The following is a 12187-nucleotide window of genomic DNA, read 5'->3' on the forward strand; positions in this document are numbered from 1 at the left end:
TACATGCGATGAGCTCACCGTGGCCCTTCGTAGCGTGGGGGATGGACGTCATAGGACCCATCAAGCCCCCGGCCTCCAACAGACACCACTTTATTTTATTCGCCATTGACTAATTTACCAAATGGGTGGAAGCCACTTCCTACAAGTCAGTGACCAAAAACGTCGTGGCCGACTTTGTCAGGACCAATCTGATATGCTGCTTTGGTGTACCGGAATCCATCATCATGGACAATGGTGCCAATTTAAATAGTCTTTTGATGAAGGACGTTTGGGAACAATTCAAGATAACGCACAGAAACTATACTGCCTACCAACCACAGATGAATGGAGCCGTAGAGGCTCCTAACAAGAACATCAATAGAATCTAGAGAAAGATGATCGACAACTATCGGGATTGGCACGAACAACTGCCTTATGCTTTGTTGGGGTACCGAACGACGACCCGCACTTCCATCGGGACAACTCCATACCTCCTTATCTATGGTACAGAAGCGGTCATACCCGCAGAAGTCGAGATCCCTTCGCTCCGGATCATCCAAGAGTCGAAGCTGCAAAATGCGGAATGGGTTAAAACTCATTATGAACGACTGGCTATGATAGAGGAGAAGAGAATAGTGGCAATATGCCATGGGCAGCTATACAGGCAAAGAATGTCTCGAGCCTTCAACAAACGGGTCAGAGCTCGACTCTTCCAGATCGGACAACTCGTGCTCAAGCGAGTCTTCCCCCCACCAAGAAGAATATAAGGGAAAATTCGCGCCGAACTGGCAAGGGCCATACATGGTTAGTAAAGTACTCTCGGAAGGGGCCATAGTCCTAGCCGAGATGGACGGACAAGAGTGGCCCAAGGATATCATTGCAGATGCGCTCAAGAGATACTACGTTTAGGATTCCATTTATGTGTAATCGCATTGTTATTTCCTTGTAAACATACCTTTTGCTTGTACCCATGCTAGAATAGGAGAAAAGCAAATTATCTACGTAATGAACTACACAATGACCTGACTTTCCTGCAGTGAGATACGTATGCAGTCCATATTGGGCCCGGTCGCTTTGTTAGAAAAAACCAAAATCAATTACTTTCTCCCGAACTATGTTCAACCTAAATTCCTGCTGCGATAGGATACGTAGGCGCTTTCGAGCTCGGATGTTATAAAAGAAAAACCCAAAAACCATTAAGAAAACCCCAGAGGCAATGAAACAAAATGGAAGCGGCAAAATTAAGCCGCGAGGATCAACCAGTGTCAACCCCACACTGGGGCAGAATTTTTGCGAGGATGTCAAAAATTCCTATCGAGAACAATCAACAAGGAGATAGTAAAATAAGACCCTACACTGGTGAGAAACAACAAGAGCTGCTCGAGGCAAGACGAACTTAGACAAAACTTTCGAGAAAGGTCTAGGGTTCTTCCATCAAGATCAAGAATCAACAGTCATACCTCCCGGGGGATCCGGAAGACAGCGCTCATAGTCACATGTCATGACAAAGATTTAAAATATATATATATATATATATATAATGACGAACTTGTAAATAGAACAATGCGCTTTGCTAATTTATACTACGGATTTCAAGAACATGTATACCCTTGCTAGTATAAGTGCGCTCCAAAACCATCTCTAGGAACACTGAGGCCAAGGGGGTTCAGAAGAACATCCGAAGAAGCTGTCAGAAGGTAGAGCGATGACACTAATCGGCCATTTAGGAAACTCACAATTTTTCTATGGATGCAAGTCTTAACAAGAAAACAAAGAATCTGCGGAGGCCAAATTCGGCAAGAATAACTCGTCGGATCATCTGGTACATTGCAAGACAAATGGACAAAATAAATACGTCCGACCAGGAGATGGATCGCATGAGGAAAGAATGAGAAACATATTTGACCAAGCGGCTCAGCAAATAAAGGAAAGGCTCACTCGATTTGAAGGAAGTAGCTAGCCAAAAGAGTCGTGAGAGGGACAAATAACAGAGGCCATGATGACCAAATGGTCCCGAGAGGGATAAACGACAAAGGAATGAATGGTAAAGACATATCAGGGCGAGAGGTTCATACAAAGAATGAACGACAAAGACATATTTGACCACAAGGGTCATACAAAGAACGAACGACAAAGACCTATCTGACCACAAGGGCACAAAGAGCGGATGACATACATATCAAGCCAAAGGGGTCGCAACGAATGAGCATAAAGAAATATTTGATTAAAAGGGTCATGAAAAAAATAAAAGGGCATATCCTACCACGAGGGTCGCAGCCCACACTACGGACGAGAGAAAGATTATCCAGCCGCAAGGGCCATATCCTTTAATTCCTTTCAATTCTTTCATTCTTTAAATTACTTTCAAATTCCTTACTTTCCTGTCGCCGAGAGGGCCATTTGTACATTTATTTTCTATTGCCGAGAGGACCATTGCACGTTTATTTTCTGCTGTCGAGAGGGCCATTGCACATTTATTTTCTGTTGCTGAGAGGCCATGCCGAGAGGGCCACTGCACGTTTATTTCCTGCTGCTGAGAGGGCCATTGCACGTTTATTTTCTGCTGTCGAGAGGCCATTTCACGTTTATTTTCTGCCGTTTAGAGGGTCATTGCACATTTATTTTCTGCTATCCAGAGGGCAATTAATGCATTCATGCATACTGTTGAGAGGGCCATTCATTAATTCATAGTACTGAGAGGGTCGTTCATTTTTTCATTCATACTGCAGAGAGGGTCATTCATTAATTCATTCATACTGCTGAGAGGGCCATTCATTAATTTCATTACATACTACCATCACATGTTTGCTTTTGCTGTAGAGAGGATCATTCGTGAAAATATCACGAAGACATCTCTGATATGTTTAGATTTCGAAAGCAGGTGCACAATCTCCAAGAGAGAGCCAACGTGGAACTTTTCTTACGCGGCCGACCAATAAAGGGTGCCCATGAGAGTCAAGCTCTCCGGCCAGGATTTGGAGGACCTCACTCCCAGACTCAGCTAAGTTTGTCTGCTTTTGGTTTCTTTTACTAAAAATCGCGACCGGTCGAGTACACACCGGGAAGTCCGAAGATATTCTCGCATAAGGGATATGATTTTCTCCAGCGAGTCGAACTACATGTGACCTGATCCCCTAAGACCAAGGATATGTAGGCAAACTCAAGACTAGAGAGTCGGTCAACCTCCCACAAGTCTCTGAGAAAACCTCACAACACCCATGATCTCAGGACCTTTTAGCTATGCACATGAAATCTTTAGTACAGTCGAACTACAAGTGGCCTGAATTCTCGTATAACCCGAGATATGTAGGAAATCCAGAAGCCAGGGTCCGGCCACACATGTGTGAATTGCTTGAAATTTGACGGTAAGATGAGTTGGGTCCGTCAAAAATTAGGGTTAGTCAAATTTCATTGCCCAGGGTGGTCCCGACATACCCGAACACCGAAGGGGCAATTGTTGACACCAAATATTTAACCTCCCGAGATCTATTTTAACTGCTCGGAGTCCTTGGATAATAAATAAAATCAGTTGTGCACCCCAAAGGGGTCTAGGTAATTTTTGTGATATTACTTGGGACAATATTTCCCCCTTTTGAGTTGATAAAGAAACATCTGAGGTATTTTAAATTTTGTGGAAATTAATTTTTGAAGAAAATTTTAGTGTAATTAATCGAAGGGGTGAGAAAACCCTTTTTGGATAATTATTCTTTTAGTTCATTAAATCAGGCAAATTAGATTAATGAGCAATGGTTTGATTCTGATAAACAAAAGGTGTGCTCTTTCTTTTGAATTTTAGTGTGATAAAAAACAAGAGTCTCTCCCCATGTTTTTTTTTTTGGTTCAGTTTAGAAATGTTAGGGATGATTAGTTTGTTCCCACCTATTGTGTCCCTATGAAAATGCTTGTTCCTAGTATTTGCATTTGGATTTGATGTCAAAGGTCTCTGAAACATGAACCTAGTCCTCATGAACTAGCTAGTTTGCTACTGCTTGATGTGTGCTTCTGAGAGGCTTGTTCCCAGCATTTACCACTAACTTTAACTACCAGAAGCCTTTAGACCTAGACCACTGAGTCTGTTAAGTAAGAAGGTGTGACAGGATTGAATGTTTGTAAGTCTTCCTAAGGCCTCTGGTGTTGTCACTGGATGTTTAGGGTGAGGACATTAGGATGGGGGAAAGGGTTTTACAAGAGGAAAAGGTGAGCCTGGGCATGAACTGGAGGTAGTGACCAATGGAGCCCAGGATCACTTTTTGCTGAAAGGAGACTCGGGAAAAGGAGATGGGGAGGTGATAACCCCATCCTATCTTGTTTCCCTTTCAGGGGCCTGAAAATCTTACTTCCATTTTTCTTGGACCTTCCTCTCATGATCCTGGGACTCACAAAGGCTTCGGGTAGGGGAGAATAGTCTAATCATGTCAAAAAGGGAAGGAAAGATGTACCTAGAATCAAATCAACTACTGCAAAATGTTTACCCAGGCTGAGTGCTATGTTATCCTTATTTTGCTCTTTTCTGTCTTAAAGTCCTTTGGTCTGCAGGGTCTGTAGGCTCCTGAGCTTTGTTTTGTTTGGAATTGTTCTGAAGTATTGTTTGAATCCCCACTTATTCATGACTGTGTGTGTTGCTTCTTTGCTGGTATCTTGTCTTGGCCTCTCCCATGGCATAGAGTTAGAACCAAGCTGTTATGAGTTATTTGAATGTCCCCAACTTTGTGTCTTAGAGCCTGTTTGGATGGGCTTAAAATAAGCAGCTTATAAGTTGAAAACAACTTATAAGCCAAAAAAAAAAAACATTGGGGTAGGCTAACTTTTTTTTTTGGCTTATAAGCTGCTTTCAGCTTATAAGCTGCTTTAGATAAGCTAAGCCAACCGGGCCCAATTATTTTTTTGGGCTTATTTTATGCACAAAATGACTTTAAGTTAGCCAGCCAAACACGCAAAAAAGCTAAAAACAGCTTATAAGCAACTTATAAGCCAATCCAAACGGGTTCTTATTCACCCTCTACCTATGTGACATTTCCATTAACACTTTCCTATTTTACATCTGTGGAGTGAAACCTTTCTTTGCAATCATGCTTTGATTTTTTCTTGGCTGCTGCATCTGTGTATGTGATTCCTGGCCCCAGCACTTACATCTATTTCTGCCTTCTAGCTTCCCTTGTGGCCTTGCCTCTGTCCTCCTTCATCTCTCGTGTCATGAGCTACCTACCCACACCACCCTGTGCTATTGTTTTCCTGTGTGTTTGCAAGACATTCCTGTTTCCTTTTAACTTGTCTCTTCTTGTGTGCTTCTCTCTTCTTCTTTTTCTCCTTTGGTTGAAACACCTTGTGTGCTTGCTTATGTGTAATGACATAACCTCCAAGGTATTCCATTTTTCTCAACATTGTTGCCTACATTTGATCATGTACACCTTCCTCCATTTTAATATGCCTGCTGGACATGGCAGCCTAAGTTTAGTCTTGTTGGGCTTTAGTTGGTTGAGATTACTGATCCCCTGCTGGACGTGAGATGCTTATATAAACATTTTGAGGTTAGATGTCATCTGGCTAGGCTGTTTGGGCCTATACAAGTATTTTTATTTTGTATTTGCCCTTTGGTAACTGCTTGCTTCCTTTCCTTGTGTCTCTGTTTACAACTGCTGGTGCTGCTTGCCTTTGACCCTTTCAAAAGAAGTTGTATTTGATTGGTCAAATGTCATTTTATGATATCCAGTTTCTCTAGGAAGATTGTTTTAGTGTATATACTTGTATAGTGTCCATGACTGTTCATTGAAACTACAAGCACATTACTTGTATGTCCATAGTATTTTGGTTCTGTGCTCTCTTTGTCCAATCCCAATAAGGCCCAAATAAATTTAAGGCCAAGAGTGGTAATTCGGGGTTGTCTCAATCTCCCGGTTCTAGCCATGCCTAGGGTTCCTCGAAACCCCTTGAAACTTGTGCGACTTCGGATACACGGGATCCAGACCTAGTCCCCATGCCATGCCTAAGTCTTGGGATAACTTGAGCTTTGTTGGAGTAGGCAAAGGGGTAAGTATGGACCAATTGTGGGCTTCCTTATATATATGTATATGTGTGCATGCTTTATATCATACATGTGTGTGTATTCATAATTATGGTTATTTACCTTAGTGATAAGTTCAGCGATTATAAACTAACCGGTGTTTTCTTTCTTTCCCCCCTCTTCCTCCTATCACACGACCACTCGAGTCACAAATTCATGAAACCACCCCCTTGGGCCTAAGGCCCATTTAGGGATACTACTTGAAAATAGAGTCCTGGAAGACAAAGGGAGGATAGCAAGACGCGCAGAAGGCCCAGCCATGGGTGAAAATGGCCAACTAGGGGCTTGGTACACCCCTAGTCTAACTTGGTATCTTTACATTTGGTTAATTTATTTCCAATTTGATATACTTGTAAAGATGTGTATTCAAACTCATATTATAGTGGAAAATCCTGTTGATTGGAATTAGATGTCTTAGGACAACGGTTCTTATGTCGTTTAGTCGACTTTAGGTCCCCGTGCACATTTTTCAAAAACACCACGGACTTGAATATAACGTTTTATAATGACTAAGTATGCAAATGGGACAACACAAAAAACTGGTTTTTTTAAGTACAAATTAAGGATAAAGTTTTTACCTAAACCCGAAACAAGGATATCTGATTTAAACAAAGAATTTCAAGAAACAAAGTTTCTAACTCAGTCAAATGCGAGCTGGCTTTTCTTTTAAATCAAATCAGTACTTTTGGATAAAATAGACTCATCCTAGGAAGTTGACTTCTAAATGTTTACAAACTTTCTTTTGCATAAATGGAAATGTTCTCTTTTTCTACAAAAAACACACCAAACAGATTTGGATAAAAGCAGATTTTCAAGTTACAACATTTATTTTTTGAAAGAGTTTAAAACAAATAAAAGGATTTTTACTTATGATGTTGTTTTGGCTCAGAGTGGGCCTAACTTAATGCATATTTTCAGGCGAGATGCACTCGTTCAAATATAAAATGTCTTTATAAATGATTAAAGAACCTACACGTAATATAAAGTTTCGGATAAGACTGAAACGTGCCAATACGAGTCAACCCGAACCCCGGTGTATGAGTGTAAAATAAAATAACTTATAAACAACATTTACTTCATAACTTGCACTTATTCCTTATACAAAAAGGGAAACTATTTATACTGGGATAATATAAATTCGAAATTACGATACTTCTATAAATAAAGGGGATATATTCTTCCAAAATACATGATATGAATGCCAGTTCTTTTTAAGTGAAAATAAACACGAAATAAGCAGTTTAAGCAAATACTCATACACTGGAATTCGAAGGTCAACTGTATAGTATGGATCCTTAATACTGGGGTGCATAACACCTTCCCCAGGGTATCATTAGAACCCTTACCTAGAACTCTGGATTATGAAGGCTTTTTCACTGCATTTGAATAAACCCTTCAAAATTGATATTCCTAATTTCCTAAAAATTAGGTGGCGACTCTTTTTCAAAACAAGTCTGAAAGAGCGTCAGGGAGTTCGTAGTAGCCTTTTTGCGCCCTAAACCCGCGCGAAAAAGGGAACCGTTACAGCATTGGAGGGGGCGCGGAAGCGGGTGACGGGCAGTTAGATTCATTAAATGTGTGTTAAAAGCCTTAAGTTCTTCATTCAATACCACTCCGAAAATAGAGCTATTGGGAGAATTTCAAGGCATTTCTTGGGGGAAAATCATTGTGGTAAGTCCTTCCATCTTCATTGCTATTCCATATTACATTAATCACCTTAGGAATCTATTAATCATGCTAGTTTCATTAAGAGCTTGAGGATTAAAAGAGGGTTCAGTGGGTTCTTCATTCTAGACTTTTAAATCTTGATTTATTGATTGGATTAGCTTCATTAAGCATGGAATTGATGATTAGAAACCATTATTTCATGATTCCTTCCTAACTAGAGGCTAATTTATGGAATTGGAAGTTAGGGTTCATACCCAAATTTGGGGTTTTAGCCATGAATCTGAATTTAAGTGATTTGTTAGTTCTTCTAGCTTATAATTGATGGGAATTGGTTACCTAGAGCATTAATTTCATGTTGAGATCTATAGATTCCTAATTTCATCTCTTTAGTTCATAAACCCTATTCCATAGGTTGGGATTTGGGTCTTGAATACTAGTAAGGGTTGAATGATGTTTCTTCTTTATTCTAATTTCATATTTCGAATATGATTAGACTTCCATTATCTCGAGGCTCAAAGGAAGGGAAAAACTAAGGTTTGACTAGTGGAGACTTTTCTGCTCGGCTCTCCAGGAAGGTTATGGTTTACCTTATGGTGAGACTTCGATTGGCAAAGTGTATGTTTAGAGGATATTTTTCAAGAATGCATGTAAACGTTCGGGTATGAAGTTGGGTTGGATATTGTCTTAGGTTGGGCCTTGCTGTGTGATTGGGAGGGGGGCTAGCCACCCCGTTGCGTTGTTTACTTATCTTGTTTGTGCATTCGGATAATTCAAGATAATTGCGGGAAGTTAAGGACAAGGTTATATTTTAATTTTCTTTAGCACACAAGTTGCTTATGAAAATTTTGATGTGGAAATATTAAGAAAGGCTAGGGGCAAAAAGGGAAATTCGCAAGATGGCTCATAGAAAATATGGAGGAAGGCTAAGGGCAAACTTGGAATTTGGAAAATAAATTTTCATGAACTACAAAAAAAAGGAAAAAAAAGTGGGCTTGAAACAAAAGGGCCAAAGTGGCCGTCCAAATGAGTATGGGCCAAGGCCCATATGGAAGATAAATAAATATAACCCAAAAGATGACAAGTTGCCATAATTTTCATCTTCTTTCCTTAGAAAAATCAAGAAACTTGGAGAAGACCCAAGTAGAAGGCCATTCGGCCAAGCTTGGTTGGACAAGAATCTTGGAAAAAAAATTCTCAAAAATTATTTTCTACTAATTGGAAGGTCCCTAGCAAGGTGAAGTGGTCATTGGAGCAAGTAGAAAATTTATTCTTGCAAGCTACAAATTCTAGTCAAGTGAGAAGTTAAAGGAAAAAGGTAAGATTAATCATCTTTTATATGTTATGGATGGTTGTGTATGTTGTAGTATGTAGAAATGGGTGAAATTCATGAAAATATGGATTATGTGTTGTGGCCGTGTGGTTGTGGTATGGTATGGAAAAGAATGAATCAATTTTTCTTAAGTATTTTGGTTGTTGTTGTAATGGAATCTATGATGGAAATGGAAGTTTAATGATTCTAGTGAAGTTGTAAGTGTTGGAGAGTTGTTTTAGAAGATAATGTGATTTTAATGTCACTTTTTGTATTTATGGAAGGTAATGTTGTTAATGTGTGAATTGTTAGTATAATTCATGAATTTGAAAGGAAGAAATGTGTTGTTATTGTTCTTGTTGAATTTGGAAGGTTTCGGATGGAATGGCATATTGGTTGGATTATTGTGAATATTATGCGGATTGTTTGAAGTGTTCTTGAACACTGTTTGAATGGTTTTGGATTAGTACTTGAATGTGTGAGCAAATATGAATTGAATATAAGTGAAACGCCGTTGAAGTTTGTAGAAAGAAGTTGCTAATGCTAGTATGCTTTTTGAATCGATTGTGGATATTGTTAGAATAATTGTTGGTATTGTTGTTGATATTTTGGCCGAGTTAAATTCTCGGATTTGTTGTTGTATTCTTGGCCGAGTTGAATTCTCGGGGATGGTGTATTTACAGGGGAAATGCTGCCGAAATTTCTGTAAATAAAGTGTTGGTTTAGAATTGGACTTTTAAGTGTTATGGCTAATGTTTGGTATATATGAATATTGTTGTAGATCTTGCGAAGCCAAAGACTTAAGTTCGGATTAGCATAGAAAGCAGGCAAGGTATGTAAGGCTTACCCTTTCTTTCTTTTGGCATGATCTTTGTGAAACGAACATGCGATATGTATATGATTTCAAAGAAACTCCCATTCTTAGAGCCACTAGGATGACTAACGTTCTTGACTTCCATAAGCTATTTCATATGGTTTTGATGCGTATACTTGATGTCCGAATATCTGTGTAATATGTTTCCGAATGGCATTCGAAAGATAATTGATATGACTAAAGTTTTGAATTTCAAGTGATAGCACGTTTGATTATTCCCTCGAGTCTTTGATACATTTGATATGTACATATGGTTCCAAAAGCTATATTTGATTTGATCCATAATGATATCCGGAAGGTTCGTGATACGATTGTTGCTTTGATTTTTCAAAAATAGTTTCTGAAACACTCGTAGAAGGTTCTGTACTTCAAACGCTCATAACTTTCTTATACTAAGTCGGATTGACCCGAAACTTGTTCCGAGCCTTCAAGTGTCGGTAAGTATACTTGTCCATCGAGCCTTGATTTATATGCATATAGTTTCTCACTACTCTGCTCGTGCACGCCTCAATATGTCTATTCACCGAGTCCCGGGTTGGGTATGTTATCGTGCGCACTCCACTGCATTGTTCACCGAGTCCCTCAATAGAGGGCCGGGTACGGTATATGTATATGATGATATGATGAGATGATGATATGCTATGGTGGCCAGGAGGGCATATGATGATTTGATTCACCGAGTCCCTCACTAGAGGGCCGGGTACGGTATGTATATATGTATATGCATGATGATATGATGGCATACTGATATGATGATATGACTTCACTCACCGAGTCCCTCACTAGAGGGTCGGGTACGGTATATATATGATATATGATGTTGACATCATGACTCTATTCATCGAGTCCCTCACTAGAAGGCCGGGTACGGTATATGTATACATGTATTCATGATGACATAATGATATGATTTTAGTCACCGAGTCCCATAATGGGCCGGGTACGGTATGTGATATGAGAATGTTTGATTCTGTTTCGTACTGCACAGGTACAGTGGTTTCTTTGCTATGATACTTGACTCCTAGACTCTCTGTTTCAGTTATGATCTTTCCAGTTGTATTCCATGCCTTACATACTCAGTACATATTCCGTACTGACCCCCTCTTCTTCGGGGGCTGCGTTTCATGCCCGCAGGTACAGATGCGCACGTGAGTGGTCCGTCAGCTTAGGACATCCATTCTGCTGTGTTGAAGTGCTCCCTCGTTCCGGAGCCCATACTTTTGGTACAGATCTTTCTGTTGTACATGTTTATGTATGTATGACTATTTAGGGGTACGGCGGGGCCCTGTCCCGTCATATGATTCTGTTGTGTTCGTTAGAGGCCTGTAGACATGTATGTGGGTCATGGGTCGATGTGGTTCGGATATGTGTGTGTGGCTTGCGTCTAAGCGATTCCGTTTGCTATGACAGCCTTAACGGCTTGTATGTATGTATACGTATATATATGTTTTGGACGATATGTTCTATGACAGCCTTGGTGGCTTCTGTATGATAAGTATGCTATATGCGACCGTTTCAGCTGACATCTGTTCTAAGTATCTGTATAAATTAATATATGTTGGATATGGATAAGTCAGTGATATGTCGATTCGGTAAGTAAGTGTGTATGGGTGTCCAGCTCGGGCACTAGTCACGGCCCACGGGGTTGGGTCGTGACATACAATGCAATGCAATAATGTGTGAATGATGAATGCAATGCATATACACCGTACACAGGTACTCTGATGATGGAACATCATATCTCGGTAGCACAACACATGGAGGACCCGCGAAGTCCATCTACAACTCATTCCGATAATAACCTCAGCGACGAGCACTCTCTCAATCCCGACAAAAGACCTCGGGCATCAATCACTCATTCATTCCTGGCAAGAGACCTCGGGCAACGTACACTTATTCCGCTCCAGTAAATGACTTTGAATCACAGACTCTCATCTCTCTTTTACGCTCTCCGGTAAAGACCTCGGAGGCTACACTCTCTCACTTATCATCATCAGTACCATAACCATGCAATATCAATCTATCATGGAAATGAGTATGAATAAGATGCAATGTAATATCAACAACCAATTCAATCCGAAATAGTACCACACATGGCACACAAGTAATATCAATAATAAGGCTACACAATAAGCCACAATGGAATGACAATTCTCATCTCAATATCAATCAAGTAAAGTACCGCAATATCATAGCCATGATATATCACTAATCACCAATATTTGATGTCTCAATGTGGCAACGAGCTAATAAGTAAATAGAAAATACGGGATATAACATCCTCCCCCCTTTAGAA

Source organism: Lycium barbarum, chromosome 11 (genome assembly GCF_019175385.1).
Source record: "Lycium barbarum isolate Lr01 chromosome 11, ASM1917538v2, whole genome shotgun sequence".
Lineage (NCBI taxonomy): Eukaryota > Viridiplantae > Streptophyta > Magnoliopsida > Solanales > Solanaceae > Lycium > Lycium barbarum.